This window comes from Dipodomys ordii, unplaced genomic scaffold (genome assembly GCF_000151885.1).
Source record: "Dipodomys ordii isolate 6190 unplaced genomic scaffold, Dord_2.0 Scaffold54, whole genome shotgun sequence".
Taxonomy (NCBI): Eukaryota; Metazoa; Chordata; class Mammalia; order Rodentia; family Heteromyidae; genus Dipodomys; species Dipodomys ordii.
This window is the reverse complement of record NW_012267270.1, coordinates 6,123,878-6,141,245: the sequence shown is the minus strand read 5'-3', so window position 1 is coordinate 6,141,245 and position 17,368 is coordinate 6,123,878. Positions and strand designations below refer to the sequence as shown.

General features: G+C 48.7%; 1 protein-coding gene across 5 annotated transcripts in view; it reads left to right on the top strand.

Annotated features, from left to right (window-relative positions):
• Mark2 (MAP/microtubule affinity-regulating kinase 2) overlaps positions 1-17,368 on the top strand; it is a 68,566-nt gene that overhangs the window by 32,736 nt on the left and 18,462 nt on the right. Inside the window, exon 1 of one of the 5 annotated variants that reach the window (XM_013021094.1) lies at positions 16,099-16,122. The exons of the other annotated variants lie outside the window; for them this stretch is intronic. The gene's annotated coding sequence lies outside the window, so the exon portion shown is untranslated. Of the gene's footprint in view, positions 1-16,098; positions 16,123-17,368 lie in introns of those variants that run through there. 5 annotated transcript variants of the gene reach the window in all.

Genomic DNA, 17,368 nt, shown 5'->3' with positions numbered 1-17,368 from the left:
TTTTTGCTTATGTGGTGCTGAGGAATCGAACCCAGGGCCTCAGGCATGCAAGGCAAGCGCTCTACCACTGAGCCACCTAACCAGCTGTTTTTGTTGTAAGGCTTGAACTCTGGGCCTGGGCGCTGTCTCTAAGCTCTTCAGCTCAAGGCCAGTGCTCTACCACTGGAGCCACAGTGCCACTTCCAGTATTCTGGTGGTTAATTGGAGATACAAGTATCAGGGACTTTCCTGCTCAGGCTGGCTTTGAACTGGGATCCTCATTTCAGCCTCCTGAGTAGCTAGGATGACAGGCATGAGCCACCGGTGCCCAGCTTTAGGGAAGCATTTCTAAGCAGCTTGCTGATGTGCCAGGCACTGTGCCTAGACACTAAGGACACGAAAGGAAGGAAGTCTTGGAAACTTCCCTGGAATTGCTCTCTGGCTTTGTAATGGTGAATAAGACAGGCACTAAGAGTTGCAGAGGAGACCAGCCTGTGCACAGCAGTAGAGTCCTAGACTGAGCAGGAGACTGCTTCGAGGGACCCCCAGGTAAAATGAGCCAGATGGAAGTCCATGAGGCTTTCTGGTTAAAGTGATATCTGAGCCTTGGCTCATCAGGAAAAAGGAAGAGGAGCTGGATGGAGGGAAAGAGTCTCAGGTGATGGGAGGCTGCAGCAAAGACCTGGAAGTCTTGGAGAACACTCCATAGTTGAAGACAGCTGGCTGGAGCCCAGCCACAGGCAAGGAAAGGGAGCCAGCCAGGGTGATGCAGCTGAAAGGACAACCCCGAAACATTGAATTTGGTCTAGCAATCTACCCTACAAGTGTACGCCTGTAGACACAGACACAAACAGGCATACAGGCACTCAGATAATTGTACGTATGTTTGTGTCTGTGTGTGTAAACTTCTAAAGGCATGATTTAAGCTGGAGGTGTATGTAGCTCAAGAGTGTTGGAGCACAGGACTTTTTTTTTTTTTTTTTTGGCCAGTTGTGGGGCTGAACTCAGGACCTAGGTGCTGTCCCTCAGCACTCTACCACTGAGCCACCTTTCCAGCCCAAGCACAAGACTCTTGAGTTCTATCCCTAGTGCCATCAAAATAGACAGGCCAGGCACTGGTAGTTCATGCCTATAATCCTAGCTACTCAGGAGGCTGAGATCTGAGCATCACAGTTCAAAGACAGCCCGGGTAGGAAAGTCCGTGAGACTCTTACCTCCAATTAACCACCAGAAAACCAGAAGTGGTGCTATGGTTCAAGTGGTAGAGCACTAGCTTTGAGCTGAAGAGCTCAGGGACAGTGCCTAAGCCTCATGACTGACAAAAACAAAAAAAATAAAAAAAACAGACAGATAGATGTGTGCTTTGAATATGAAGTCACCTCTTGTTCTCAGTGCTTAGTACCCTTCTAGAAGGATGCTTGGTACTACCCCACCACCATAAGCCATGTAGTAGAGTAGGAGAACGGATGGTTTTGTGTGTGTATGTGCAGGTGTAGATGAGGACAGTAAGCTGGCAGGGATTTCACCCTCGTGGGTGGGGCTGGCTGGGGGATACTGGGGCTGAGTCAGGCCTCAGGGTCAGGCCTGCTTTTCCTTTTCTAGTGTGGGAGTGATTCACAGGCCATTGCTGCCACAGGAGCGTCTACAGGCTACTCTAATGTATCCTGTGGGGGCTGACCATAACAGTTGGTGAGAAAGAGGAAGTGTCTAGTGGCTATCCCCTTTTTCCTGTCCAACATTTCTGTTGCCAGATATCACCTCTCTGTGGGAGGCCAAAGCAATGGCTTCTGCTCTGACCTTTGCTCCAGACTGGATCACACAATACCAAGAGTGAGTCGCTGCCCTCTATGGTACAAGTGCTTAGAGTGGCGAGTCTTAACTGACAGGGTTGTTAAAATGACTTGACTCCGCTCTGTATGGGCCAGGGCAGGGCAGCAGTGCGGTGAGATCAGCCTGTGATTACACTTGACTTGTTGGACCAGGAGAGGCTTCATGGGATATCACTTTACTTCCTACCACATGGGCTGGCCCACTTCAGCCAGGGAAGTTGCGATTCACGCCAGTCTGACTTGACTGTTTCCCTTTCTGCTTTTTTCCACCTCCTGTTATGTTCTAGTACTGAGAAGAGTTCCATTCAGAATTCTTGGCTGAAGACCATTCCACTTCTATCCTGGTTGGTCTCTCTCCTTCGGCCAGCTTGTTTGATGTGCAAGTCCCCCAGAGCTCTCCTGAGGCAGCTGGTTGGCTCTGTCCTGGTCTGAGGTTGGAGCTCCTGAAGCGGGAAGCCAGCTGCTTCCCTTCCTGGCTTTAGGGGCAAGGCTTGAAAATAGAGAATCATAATCTCCCTTCCTTCTCCCCTTCTCCCTTTCTCCCCCTCCCCCTTCCTCTCCTCCTTCCTTTCCTCCTCCTCTTCTCCCCACCCCCATGCTCCCAGGCAAACTGGAGTGACCAGCTCTGAGCAGGACTCAGCCCAGCTCACTGCTCTGCATGACAGCTGGGATCTGGAGGAAGATTAATGGATGTGTGAGTCTGTCGAGCACTAGCGTGCTCACAGTGCCATCTTGGGCTAGCCTTCTGTGGCAGACTGTTATGGGTGGACTCATGACCCAACCAGGTGCTTGCTAATGTGTTGGCAAATTGAAAAGCGCTTTTAATAAACCCCTGCTCTTCAGGAGAGCTGGGCTGGTGTGGAGAACTTGTTCTTGGAACTTGTTGCCATAGGTGATCCTTTTCCTCTCTAAGCCAGGTTCGTTCCTTAGGCTTTTTTTTTTTTTTTTTTGCCGGTCATGGGGCTTGAACTCTGGGCCTGGGCGCTGTCCCTCAGCTCTTCAGCTCAAGGCTAGCGCTCTACCACTTGAGCTACAGCGCCACTTCTGGTTTTCTGGTGGTTTATTGGAGATAGGGGTTTCACGGTCTTTCCTGCCCAAGCTGGCTTTGAACCCCAATCCTCGGATCTCAGCCTCCTGAGTAGCTAGGATTACAGGCGTGAGCCACTGGTGCCTGGCCTAGGCTGACTTCTTTCTGTGTCCTTAGCATGGTAGCATCTTCTGCGTCTCAGTGGGAGGCTAGGTGAGTGGTAGCTGCTGCTCTGCTAGAAAGCAGGTTGGGGTGGGAAGGGGAGTGCAAGTTGTCTGTAGTTGTCTTGGTTCCCGCTGTGGCTCTCTGGGTAAAGGTTCCACTTCAGCCTTCCTCCGACCTCTCTGGCTAGCCAAGGGAATACCCTAATGGATATGTCCTCTCCCTGTCAGGAGTGACTGCCCAAGGCAGAGACCCCTGCAGAGGCCTGAGCTTGCTGAGTAGGGAGGGTTGGTTACATCTGTTGGTGACAAATGGTTTTTCAAGAGGAGCTGAGGAGAGAAAGTGTCAGAGGCCAGCTTCAGCTGTGTGTAGCCCTAAGTGCCCGGCTCCAGGCACAGTGCCTTCCCCTCTCCCTAACTGTTGGGCTTGTGACTATCACTGTCAGGACGACCTTTTGACTAGAGAGGATGAGCCTCTCTTGGTGAGGGGTCTCTAAGCTCTTTACTGCCTGACTTCCCTTTCCTCTGAGGCTGTACCTAAAGGTGATAGCCTTTCCCTCCCGGTTCTGACATTGCTAAAGGCAACTTGTAGAAGTTCTCTTTTGGCAGTTTGACTTCTGGTTGGGAGTTTAGATACCTGAGAACTGAATGCTTTCTTTTCTTTCTTTTTTTCTTTTTTGCTGGTCCTTGGGCTTGAACTCAGGGCCTGGGTGCTGGCTCTGAACTTTTTTCTTTTTTTTTTGTCGGTTGTGGGGCCTGAACTCTGATCCTGGGGGCTGTCCCTCAGCTCTTCAGCTCAAGGCTAACACTCTACCACTTGAGCCACAGTGACACTTATGGCTGAGGAATTGAACCCAGGACCTCATGTGTGCAAGGCAAGCACTCTACCACTGAGCCACCTTCCCAGCCCTATCTCTGAGCTTTTTTGCTCAAGGCTAGTATTCTACCACTTGAGCCACAGCTCCATTCTTGGCTTCTTTGATAGTTAATTGCAGATAAGAGTCTCACGGATTTTCCTGCCCAGGCTGGCTTTGAACCATGATCCTCAGAGCTCAACCTCTTGAGTAGCTAGGGTTACAGGTGTGAGTCACTGGTACCTGGCTTTGAATGTTTTCTTTATCCAAATGTACACTTAGAATACCTCCTCTTTGAGCTGGGCTGTTGGTCAGTGATAGGCGCTAACCTAGCATGTACAAGGTTCCATCCCCAGCATCAAAAAAAGGTTGGGGGGAGGGGGATGGATGCATCCTCTTTCTTAAGCATCACATATGTATTCTTGGTCTGTCATAAAGACTTTGCTTGAGTATTAATTCATTTGGGGCTCTTAGAGGGCCTGATTGCCCAACCTCCTCATCTTTCCCCCACCCCTAGTAAACCCCAAACAGTAACTTTTCATACAAAGAACATTGGGAAAATTAAGCAGTGCCTGAAGGTCACTTGATTGTAAGTGGCATTTGGCATATGTAGCTGGTTTCAAGTTTGGTGAGAGATTTCTGCTTTATATTTGAGCAGAGATTTCTTGGCAGGATGCCTCTATGCTGTGTTCTCAATGCTTTCCCAGTGCAGAAGGTTTGTCCTCCCGTTCCCTGGTTGCTTTAATCCTCATGCCTATAAACAAGTGCAGCAGAATGTGTAGGCCCAACTCACATGACCTGGGTTATCTGGTTATCTCTTCATGGGTATGCAGCATCAGTGTTAGATGCCACAGTGTCTTGACATGGTAGAGCTATACGTAAAGCTTAGGTCTATCAAAGAGAATACACAGGAGCATGGAGCATGTGTGATTCCTTAGTGAGGAACAGGTGGAAAAAGTCATTGCCCATGGAGCAGAGCTTCAGCAGCGAGAAGATTGCAGTTCCATTCTTTCTTGCCTTTATTTATTATTATTATTAATTATTATTATTTTTTGGTCAGTCATGGGGCTTGAACTCTGGGCCTGGGTGCTATCCCTACACTCTTCAGCTCAAGGCGAGTGTTCTACCGCTTGAGCCACAGTGCCACTTCCGGTTTTCTAGTGGTTTTTTAATTGGAGCTAAGAGTCTCACAGAGTTTCCTGCCTGGGCTGGCTTTGAACCGTGATCCTCAGATCTCAGCCTCCTGAGTAGAATTACAGGCGTGAGCCACTGGCACTGGCTTTCTTGCCTTTATTATAACCCTGTATTCCTAGTTCTGAGGTCTCACTTATCTTCTCCTGTCTTCAGATCTTGTGTTTAGGGGCCCAGGACATGTAGCTGTTTCAAGAAACTCCCCCTGAGTCAGACACCTGCTAGTTTCTGGAATATAAAGCCCAACACACCAAATCCCATCTTCCCAGTGAACATGTTAGGTTGTGTGAATGACAGCTGGTGATGATATCCTAACTGCCGCAGAAGGCCACTGAGTCCCCAGGAAGGGACACTGAGGAGCTGGAAGTGTGGCTGAGCATTACCCACACCATCCCCCCTCACTCTCCCTACAGGTCCCCCTCCTTACTTAGTATGAGCTTAAGTATAGGAGAGTGTATTTGTTCTGACTTTACCTCATATGTACATACATGTACTAGCACACGTATGCCTGAAAGATTAGTCACATATCCCACAGTGACTACTAATGTGCAAACTTCCAGGGACATATATTTAGAAAGTCCCTAGCAAGATTGCTAACACTTTGTGCCTGGGGAGCAGTGATGTACTCTGGGTTTTCCTGGGGTGGGGTGTGTTTAAAGTGCTTTCTATCAGGGTAGACTGGGTGGCCTTTTATGGAAGGAATTAAAATGAGTGAGCCTTTGCAGGTCTGTAAGAAGCCCAAGTCCACATCTGAGCTGTGCAAGATGACCAGAACTTAGTATTTGACTATAGCACTTTCATGAGCCAGTTTGGAAAGATCCATCTTCTTTGGAAGGTGTGGAGCATTTATGGGAAACATTGTGCCTAAAGATGTTCAGGCAGACTGTGAGGGAAAGCCCATAGTACCTGGTATGTCACAAGCATTTGGTATGTGTGAGTCATTGCTTCAAGTGCTTTGGATGCTGTTGGATATTTGGTATTTCTGTTTCAAGATCTGTGTTTATAGCCCCCTCTATTCTTGATGGTTAGCACGGACTGGGGAGACTAATGGTGAGGTACAGTGGTCTCTTGCTGCCTTGCTCAACTCTGACTAGAGGTGGCCTTGAAGAGCATTTTCCTCAGGACCCTACCTAAACCACTGTGCTTACTGCCAATTAGAGATACCCTTTAGGATTTCTTGTGTGTGTGAGTGTGTGGGGGGGGGTTATCCCAGCATTCTTCATAGCCCACCTTCTCAAGCTAGACTTGGCTGCCTATCTCCTTCAAACAGTCAGCATTCTCTTGCTCGTAGTCTTGTAATAGTGCATCTAACAGGGTCTCCAAATCGCCCCTTCCTCCTCAATGCCACCTGTTAAATTGATAATTCTAGTTGTCTGATAGTTCCCGAGGACCTTCACCAACATATAATTGGTATCAAAGAGCATGGCCCTCAGACCCTATCTCAAAGGGCTGCAGCCCTGACCAGGGCTGAGCTAACCCTTCTCTGGACCATTCTTTTCTCTTCAAAGCTGGTAAGTAAGCCGGGCGCCATTGGCTCATGCCTGTAATCCTATCTACTCAGGAGGTTGAGAGCTGAGGAACACGGTTCAAAGCCAACCCAGGCAGGAAAGTCTATGAGACTCTTATCTCCAATAAACCACCAGAAAAAACTGGAAGTGGTGCTGTGGTTCAAGTGGTAGAGCGCCAGCCTTGAGCTGAAGCGCTCAGAAAGAAACTCAGGGACAGTGCCTAGACCCTGAGTTCAAGCCCCAGGACTGGCAAAAAAAAAAAAAAAAAAAGTCACTTATAGCCAGGCATCAGTGGCTCATACCTGTAATCCTAGCTGCTTAGAAGGCTAAGATCTGAAGATCACTGTTCAAAGTCTACTGATGACTCAGGCAGGAAAGTCTGTGAGACTCTTCTCTCCAGTTAACCACCAAAAGCTGGAAATGGAGCTGTGGATTAAATGTTGAGTAAAAAAGCCTTGAGTAAAAAAGCTAAGATAGAACATGAGGCTCCGTCAAGCTCCTGTACTGGCACCAAAAGAAAAAAGAAATCACTTACAATAGAAATCATCTGTTTCAAAACTCATTCTAGGCTGAGAGTACAAGCAGCTAGGGGCCCCTAGAGCACAACCATCATTGCTCCAGTAAACAACAGTGTTTGGTTGGAAGGGCACCCAAGGCCTAGTGCATGCTGAGAAGCTTGGACTTTCCGTCTTCACCTAACTGCTGACAAGTGAACCCTCCACTTCTCAGGCAGGTGAGCCAGGGACCCTTCTGTGGCCACGGCTGCTTGGTAACAGGGTCTAGAGTCCCTGCCTGCAGCCTAGGGTTGAATTGTGGAGGTAGCAGCAAGCCTAGAAAGTGAATGGGAGCCAAATCTCTGCTTTAGTGGCACACACTGTAAGCAGCTTCAAAGACAATGGCACCAGCTATGTCAGGACAATGTCACGGGGTCCTTTTTTCTTCTCTGTAGCCACAAATCTTCCTCCCTGGGCTTTCTTGCCCTCTCTTGGAAGGCAATAGTCATTCAAGATTCCTTTTCTCCAACTTCATCTCTATCTGGGTTGGATGTCTTCAGACCCTCTTTCCACCAGTGCTTTTAAAGCCTCCTGTGCGACTTCTTACCATAGCCTAACCCATACTGGCACCACAAGATCCATGGTACTAGTGGATCACAAGGTTCCAAGTTGGAACTTGGAATTCATTTTCTTATACTAGACTGTGATTTCACTTTAGTTCAGTTCATATTCTACTTTACATCCATTGGACTCCCTCATGGGCTAGCCTGAGAACCCAATCTCTATTGATAGCCTGTTTCTGTGGGAGATTAATTCTTCTTAAAAGGGAACTCTTTGGTGGTGCTGGGAATGGGCCCAGGGCCTGGCTTATGGTAGGCAAGTATAATACTACTGAGCTATCTGCCACCTCCTAAAAGAAGGGGTATTGTAGCAGATTGACATGGGCTTATGGAAGTGGTCTCTACTTGGTCATCCTGGCACTCTCTATTGTACTAGCTGTTGTAGATGCCAGACAACAAAAATGAAAAACACCCTCTTCCACCCAGGGCTGTTACAGGAGTGCTGCACTCGCTGTTACATGATTTTCTTGTTCCCTGTGGGTAAGTAACTGCTTCAGATGGGCAGACAGCACCTCTGCTCACAAGTGGGAGCAGCCCAGGGGACTTTGCTTCTGGAGAACAGCCAGTGGAATTTTAAAATCAGTTAAATGGAGCAGCTGCATTGCCGAATGCTTGGCCTGACAGGGACTGTTAAAAAGGCCAGGGTAGCCAGGTGCCAGTGGCTCACGCCTGTAATCCTAGCTACTCAGGAGGCTGAGGTCTAAGGATCACCGTTCAAAGCCAGCCCGGGCAGGAAAGTCTGTGACTCTTATCTCCAGTAAACCACCAGAAAACCACAAGTGGTGCTGAGGTTCAAGCGGTAGAGTGCTCGCCTTGAGCTGAAGAGCTGAGGGGACAGCGCCCAGGCTCAGAGGTGAATCCCTACAACGGACCAAAAAAAAAAAAAAAAAGGCCAGGGTGTCACTGATGGTCTTGGGTGGTTTCTGTTACTTTTTCTCCTGCTCATGCTCTGACCTCTGGCCATGGTGACTTCTAGGACAGCAAAGTTAGTCCCATGTTTTTTCTGACATTTCTTCTTCGTGGTTTGGCTTCCTCTTTGAACCTAGAGGAGAAGGGCAGATGCACTGGAAAGAGGCATGGGTCTTGTTCATCACCTTCTAGCTTCCAGCTCACTTGCTGCTTATCTAGCCACAGAGTTACTGACTACTGTAAGAGTGCTATTAGGGGCAGGGCAGGAACAAAGGGTTAAGTTTGCACCCAGGTAGAAAGACTGTTGCATAAATTCCAAGTGTGTGTGTGTGTGTGTGTGTTTTAAAGATTTCATGCTTCTTTGTTACTTTGTGTTGGCAAAAGCCCCAGGAGAAGACAGGAGATTCTGGGAGGAGATGGTTGTGCTGAGTGAGTCACTGAGCTCCCCACTGCTGCTGTTTTTAGTTCCTTTGCTTGGCTGTAACTGGAGACATTTTGGGGAGGGGGCAGGGTAGACATGTTGCTCACTGCAGAAAGACAGGAGGCAGGTAGGTATGAATGCATTTTTTGAGTACCCTGGGGTTAACAGGGACTAAAATCAGCACATTGGTTCAAGGAGGAAATACTACATAGAGGTCTGAGTGCGGCAGATGGTAAATAAATGTTTCCTGTGATCCTTATACAAGCCATTGCCAATCAGTAGCTTCTGGAATGGCTAGCTTGTGTTTCATTGCATTCACTCAGCAACACATGATGGGTTTTGTTTTGTTTGTTTGGTTTTTGCTTATTTTAGTTTTTTTTGGGGGGGTGGATTTTTTTTTTTTTTTTTTGTATCAGCAGTGGAGCTTGAACTTAGGGCCTGGGCGTTGTCTCTTAGCTTTTTAGTTCAAAACTAGCACTCTATTACTTGAGCCACGGGTCTACTTCTGACTGTTTGTCCTTTAATTAGAAATAAGCATCTTACGGACTTAGGCACTAGTGGTTCCCACCTATAATCCTCACCACTCAGGAGGCTAAGATCTGAGGGTCGAAGTTCAAAGCCAGCTTGGGCAGGAAAGTCCAGAAGTGGAGCTGTGGCACAAGTAGTAGAGTGCTAGCCTTGAGGACAAAAGCTCAAGGATAGTGCCAAGGCCCTGAGTTCAAGCCCCAGGATTGGCACACACACAAAAAAAGTTTCATGGACTTTTCTGCCTGAGCTGTCATCTAACTGTGATCCTCAGATCTCAGCCACTTCAGTAGCTAGGATTACAAGCTTGAGCTACCAGAACCCGCCTGGCCACATGACAGGTTTTTTGTTTTGTTTTGTTTTGATTTGTTATTAGTATATGCTGGTCCTGGGGTCTGAATTCTGGGCCTGAGAGCTGTTCCTCAGCTCTTCTACCACTTGAGCCTCAGCCCCACTTCCGGCTTTTTCTACTTATGTGGTGCTGAGGAATTGAACCCAGGGCTTCATGCATGCAAGGCAAGCGTTCTACCACTGAGCCACCTTCCCAGCCCCTGTCATTGAGCTTTTGTACTTAAGGTTAGTGTTGTACCACTTTGAACCATAGTGCTATTTCCAGCTTTTTGGTAGTTAATTGAACATAACAGTCTCACGTACTTTCCTACCCAGGCTGGCTTTGAACTGTGATCCTCGGTTTTAGCCTCCTGAGTAGCTGGATTACAGGTGTAAACTATCAATGCCCAGTTTACTACATGACAGTTCTGTTGGCAGAGAATCAAAGGTATTGAAGATAGTGAGTGGGGACTGTCATAGGTAAGAGGGCTCCCCTTTATGAGGAAGTAGGGGAAGGTGACTTGGATGTTGTCTGATGAGTTGTACCTTGACATGATTACATGATTTGTCAATGTAGGTCCCAAAGATGGTCATGAAGACACCCTAACACTTTTTTTTGGGTCAGTTGTAGGGCTTAAACTCAGGGCTCAGGCGCGTCCCTGAGCTTTTCCGCTCAAGGCTAGGCTCTACCACTTTGAGCTACAGAGCCGCTTTCTAGCTTTCTGATGCTGGTGGTTAATTGGAGATAAAAGTCTCATGGCCTTTCCTGCCCAGGCTGGCTTCAAACCTCAATCTCAGATCTCAGCCTCCTGAGAGGCTAGGATTACAGGTATGAGCCACCAGTGCCCAGGCCCTAACACATGTTTTCATTTATGAATGTTTATTTGTTCATGACTTTACCAGATGCTGTTCTGGGCGTTGTTTTGGCCAAGAATAAAACAGATCGTAGTCCTCCTTTTGACAGATACTATTAATTTACCTGCTTGAAGGGCAACAAGTACCTTGAAAGAGGACAAATGGGTGTCCCAACAAGAAGTTTTGGTGGTCTTTCCTCTGTCCTTGTCTAATCCCTTGGAGGTCAGGAGAGGGCAACTTTAAGGATCAAAAAGCTGTACCTGTTGTATTCTGCAAGCATTTTAACATAAACTAGTTGGGTGTGGGTACCCACCATTGGGCACTAAGGACACTTAGATCTCTAGAAGATGAAGAAGTTAAGGTATAGAGACACAGAAGAAATGAACAATAAGAGTGGGTTGTGAGAGGTCCGAGAAGAGAGTAGCTGCTCCTAGCTAAGAACATGCCCAGATTTGAAGAGGAATAGAGAGATGAGCACTCACTTCCCTGGATCACTGAAGAGAAAGCGTTGTATGAGAGATGACCTGCAGTGTGTGTGCCTCTGCATGTCTCCTCCCCATTCTTTGTGGAAGCCAGCCTAGTGGAGTCAGGATCCCAACCCCAGGTCCAGCCACCATGCCACATCCAGCTTCCCAGTACATAACAGTGAGGCCGAGTCCAGAGAACATGCCCAAAACAAACTAGTAAGCAAAGAGAATGAGGTTAGATTGGGAGGAGGGCTCATTGGTATCCATCCCCTCCCCACAGTCAGTCCTGTGAAGTGAGCCAAACCTTTCTGCTGCAGGCTGCTTTCTGCCTCCCCCCACCACCCCCATCCCCAGAGCCTGGGCTGCTGGCAGGCTGGCTCTCCTGTGATATGGAGGAACTCACTGGTCTCCATGGTTACAGTAACCCACTGGTACGGGAGGAGCCAAATGAAGCTCAAGGCTGGCAATGTGAGCTTCCCCCAGCCCGTGGCACCATGTGGTACGGTATGTGGTATATCAGCTGTTAGTTGGGCCCTATCTAGAAAGAAAGAGTTAAGTTATTAATGAGAAGAGCGCAGGCAGGACCTGGCAGGACCACCTTCATCCTCCTTTGGGCTACATATCCAGCAGTTGTGCAGATGTCCTCCCACCCCCAGCCCCATGGCAAAGTGGCTTCATGTTAGGGAAAGGGTTCTCTTTGACTGACAGCCTAGTCATGGCAGGAATTGCCTTGTTCTCAAAGGAATACCACAGCTTAGGTACACTGGCACTTAGAGTTAAATTCCTGAAGGTTACAACTCTCCTTCGAGTCCAGAGAAGCCTGTGAGTGGGAAACAAGTGGAGAGATTATAGAAATCATCATCAAGACAGCACTGAGCATCAAGCACTGTGAAGAGCATGCATGGATGCTTGCTCCCCTTTAATTTTCACTCTGACCCGTGAAATGGCTACTACAGCTGGTGTTCTCATGTTCCATATTGGAGGAGTCACGTAATGTTGCTCAGGTTCAACTAAGTAGCAGAGGTGTGCTTGCTCTAAGGCTCCAGAGCTCTCCCTGCTATCCTAGCCATCTTCTCTGCAGTTCCCCTTCTGAACCAGATCTCACTGAACTTTGCACCTGGCCCTGGTTATAGTCAGATGCTCCACAAAGCCCCTACCTCTTCCCTATTTGCTGGAGCAACAGCTAGAAATCAGGACCAGGGATTCTCAGCACTTGCATTGACTCTGAAGACTGGAGGCTGATGAGTGCTATTGCTTTGTGGCTTCCAGACATGAAAACAGTAAACTACTCCCATCTCTCAGTCTTTGCTTTCTACTTTCCCAGGTAGGCTCTGGCTCCTGTGGCTTTAAGGGCCTGCAGGTTCCCTTCACCTGCAGGGTGCTGCATTGCTGCAATGCTGGGCTGCATTGCTGGTCTCCTTGACCTTAGGGTGATGGTTGCAGCTTTGAGGGTAAAGGAGAGCAAACCACCTTGTTTATTTAAGTTGCAGGTTGTGCTGCTATCTTTCATCTGGGAGGCACTTCACTCTGGCTAGAAAACAGGGGACAGCCCTTTGTGCTTCTACAGTGGAATATTGGGGGACTCTTGATATTCTCCATGTGAAATCATCCCGGTTAATTTTGGAGGCCTCCTGCTGGTAAGCGCAGAGCAGTTTTCAAGTTCTCTCGTACCCAGAATGCTCCAGGTTTATTGACCTGTGGTAGTTGAGCATGACGATTGCTGAGGATCAAAAGATGTGAGGAAGGCTAGTAGATGAGGTGAGGGAGAGGAGGAGGAAAGGTTGAAGGACTGGCTTCAGCCCTATGACTGTACCTGAGTCCTCCCTGGCCTCCTCTCTATGAGGTCAGTGTTTGCTACTTCCTCACTTTACAATATTCCATACTGACCCCACACACATTGGATTGAGGAAAGAATCCTGTCACCCTGGAAACTGGAAACAGCTATATAATCCTCAATCCTGTTCTGGCTTCTGAATCTGCTAGTGAGTGCAGAGGCAGGTGGTCCCAGGGGGCCTGAGTCCAGTATCCAGATAAACCGTGACTTTTTCTACCATGAAGGGGTAGAAAGTGTGACACCCCTCTGGCAGTCCTCACCTCTGGCCTCATTGTTCCTGTAAGCAGGAGCTTCTGTCTCTCCTCCTGCTATCTGTATAGTAGAAGACTATGGAAAATAGTTAATTCAAGAAAGGTTGAGGAATGCAGGGTGTGGTGGATCATGCCTATATTCCCAGCAGTGCTGGAGGCATAGTTAGTATCTGAGGTGGGGGGGGGGAATTGGGAGGGGGCAGGACATGAGACCCAATCCAAAAAATAACTAAAATGCAAAAGGGGCATAGGGCAGTTTCTGAACTAGTGCTTGCCTAGCAAACAGGAAGTTCTAAGTTCAAATTGAAGCTCCCACCACCCTCAATAAAAATAAGGTGTTGGGCTGGGAAGCTGGCTCAGTGGTAGAGTGCTTGCCTAGCATGCCTGGGTTCGATTTCTCAGCACCACATAAGCAGAAAAGAGCCAAAAGTGGAGCTGTGGCTCAAGTGCTAGAGAGCTAGCCTTGAGCTGAAGAGCTGAGGAACAGCGCCCAGGCCCAGAGTTCAGGCCCACAACTGACAAAGAAAAAGAAAAGTCTGGAAACAGGACAGATGGGTCACTGGCTTGAAGTTGACTTCAAACACTCATCACACGCCAGGACTTCAGTGCTTTGTAGGAGGGGGCTCCCAGAGAAGCAGTATTATTTGGGGACAAGGTAGTGGGATCCTAAGGACAGACATTTAGGAGGAAGACTGGTAAGGGCTTAAAAAGTATGTTTGGGTTGTTACCAGGCATAAGCTTTCAGGCATAAGCTAGGATGAAACATCTCATTCTCTTTAACAGTCATAAAAGCTCTTGTGCCTACAGACCTCCAAAGGACTTCACAGGCTCCCCAAGCCCCCTGAAGTTATATCTAAAAAGTTGGTGCCTTAGCAGTAGATGTTTTTCTAAGGTTAAATGCTGTTTTTGTTAAGACCACTATGGACTTACTTGCACCCTCCCTGCTTTGGTCTCAAAGACGGTTTGCTGGCCTACAGCAGGGTCCACAGCAGGTCCTCTGAGCCATGTTTAAGGCCTTGTTAGAAGGATCTTCCCCTACCCTGGGCCTACCTGCCCCGGGTGAGATAAGGGCTTTATGATAGCCTGAGCTGGACTGAGTTTCCTCCTCACCCTCTCCAGCTGTTACCCAGCAGAGTACCTCAGGTGGGTGGGGCAGCCCACTTCCGGGGAGGGAAGGGGGGGAAGGGAGGAGAGAAAAGGAAGTTGATCTAAACCCGCCTCTTTCTCTCTCTCTTCCTGCTCCCTCCTCTTCTGCCCCTTTCTTCCCCTTACTTCGGGTGTACTGCTCTACAGTTTCATGCTTCTGTGACCACCAGGCTTCCTGTCCCTCGGGAAGTCTTGGTTGTCCCCCCCCATTGCTCTCCTTGCCATCCACTGCCCCCCCCCCTTGCTAGTGGTGGTTTCGGTTGCGACACAGTCCAGGTTCCCAGGCAGGAACCTCTCGGCCTGGCTGCTTTGCACCTTTTCACTGAGGAGGTGGTAGAAGGTGTCGCCTGCACCGGCTGAGTAAGGGTGGCTGGCTGAGCCGGCAGCCCCCGCCCTGCGCCTGGCCCTTCTCGGCCTCTGTACTTTGCCCTTGCTGCCTGACAGGTTCTGCTGAATGGAAGTCGCTGGTAGTCCTTGTCCCTTTCTCCAGCCGGGTATGTTTTCCTCTGGGACTGCCCTTTTCTTCTTTCCCTCCTCAAACCCCAGATCTTTCAAGAATTGCTGAGCGCCCCAGGTACTAGTATGGGGTAGTGAAATTCACAGGAAGGGCAGTCCAGGGTCTAGGAGGCTTCAGCTAGGAAAAGAAAGCCGGAACCTAGAGCCCAGAGTCTTGGCTCAACTCTGATCTTCTGGGACAGGCGGAGGCCAAAGAGGCTGGCGGCAAACAAGCCCGGAGGGCTCTTAGGTGCTATGGGTGAGGACCCAGCTGGGTAAGTGCCCAAGGAATACTCTTTCTGCTTTACACTGCTGGCCTGGGATTACTCTGTCTGCCTGTCATCTGTCCCAGCCATGAGGAAACCTCAGGCTTCTGGAAGCCAGTCTGAATGCAGATCCCTAGAGCCCCCCTTCTGGAGGGGAGAACAGTTGGTAGAGCCTCCAGCATTCAGGGCTGGGGACCCTGTCTGTCTGAGTCAGCGCCAGGCCTCTCAGGGTGGAGCTGTCTTCCGGGTGAGCCTGGCACTATGCCTAGGCTGGGTTCTGAGATCCCCAGGCTGAAGGGCTCAGGTGGACCCAGTAGATCCACACCTCTCTCTTTTCCCTTCCACACCCTGCCTTCTCTCTTGTCCTTTGCTTGTCCTGAGCCTGCTTAGGAACCTCTGTGGCCTGCCATTTGGTTCAAATATGGCCTAACAGCAGTATCCTTATTTTTCTTGAAAGCTGCTTTCACTGAGGGGACCTTGGGAGTCTGCCTGGAGTATACTGTTGTACGCCTTCCTGTGAGCAGGAAGGCTGGAGGTGAAGAGAGGGCAGTGCCTTAGCCAGATCCTGTTTCTTTGGTCCAGAACAGTGGCCAGGCCTCTGAGCCTACCAGCCTATTGGTTGAGTCTGGGGCCAACATGAATGGATGTGGTGTGCACCATAGAAGAGAAACACTGTCCCTGTAACAGCCACCCTGTAGTCTTACCTCTTCATCCTTCAGAGCAGCAAGGGGGACCTTAAGAGTGGCCTCCCCTGGGACCTTGGCTAAGAGGCATTGTCTGTGGGAGTCTCTCCCTTTCTGTACTTCCTTCTTTGTCTGTTCTTCCCAGTGGACTTCCAAACCCTGCCCTACATCCGTCCTGTGGAAAACATGAGACCTGGGAGTAAGAGAAAGACTGTATTTTGAGTCTGAGGAGTTGGATAGCACAGTCCTGAAAAGGGAGTTGGTGGCTCTGGAACAGGTAATCAAAGAGCAGAAGCCAGGGCTCGCTGCTTTCCAGGGCCCTGAACAAACAACACCTCCTCTCTCTCTGCTGGGCACTCAGGCTGAGTCCCCTTCCCCCTTGCAAAGATCGTAGAGGCTGAGGCCTGGCAGGAGCCAGTAGGAGGCTTAGCCTGAACCCTTATCCCTGCAGTTGGCTCAGCTAAGATGCAGGAGCTTGTTGACTACCGGACTTTCTAGTTTAATGGACTGTAGCATTTAAAGACGTAATTATTGCCCATCTCTCTCTGCTGATACTAGGTGTTGAACTCTGGGACTGTGTGCTGTTCCTGAGCTTTTTTTGCTCAGGGCTAGCATTTTAGTGCTAGCCACTTGAGCCATAGCTCCACTTTAGGCTTTTCTGTGGTTAATTGGAGATAAGAGTCTCACAGGCCAGGCAATGGTGGCTCAGGGCTGTAATCCTACCTACTTAGGGTAGGATTACAGGGGGGCTGAGATCTGAGGATTGTATTTGAAGCCAGCCTGGGCAGGAAAGACCATGAGACTGTTATCTCCAGTTAACCAGAACAGTGGCCAAGATACTCGAGTGCCTCTCAAGTGGTAGAGTGCTAGCCTTGAGCAAAAGAGCACAGGGACAGCACCCAGGTCCTGAGTTCAAGCCCCATGAGTGACCAAAAACAAAATAAAATAGAAGTCTCACAAACTTTCCTGCCAGGGCTGACTTCTAGCCTTGATTCTCAGATTCAGCTAGGATTACAGGCATGAACCATTGGTATCTGGCTTGATTACTCTTTATTGAATGTTGGATAAAGCATTTTCTTTGTATTCTCTCCTATACCTATGAGAAGTAGTCACTTTACATATGAGGAACCTAAAGCTAGTAGTTGGGAGCCAAGTCATAAGTCTCTTTCTGTGAACCAGGAACCTTCTTGAACACTCCACACAAGTCATCTATAGGGTGGTTATTCCCCCACCCCACTTCCATCTGAAGGAAGATATTGATAATAATAGCATTAATATGAGCTAAGTGGCAGGATTTGAGCTCTGGCAGTTTGTCTCTGGTGTCTACACGTCTAATCCTAATAAGGAAGAGGGTGATTGTTAAGTCCCACTTACGGCTGCTTGATGCTCCTTTTTTTTTCTTCTTATATTTTTTTATCTTGGATTTCCCTGATTTTTCTCCAAGATGGCTTTTGTGGCATTAGGGGGACAGGTTCAGTCTTCTAATTCTTTTTTTTTATTGTAAAGATACTGAATAGAGGGGT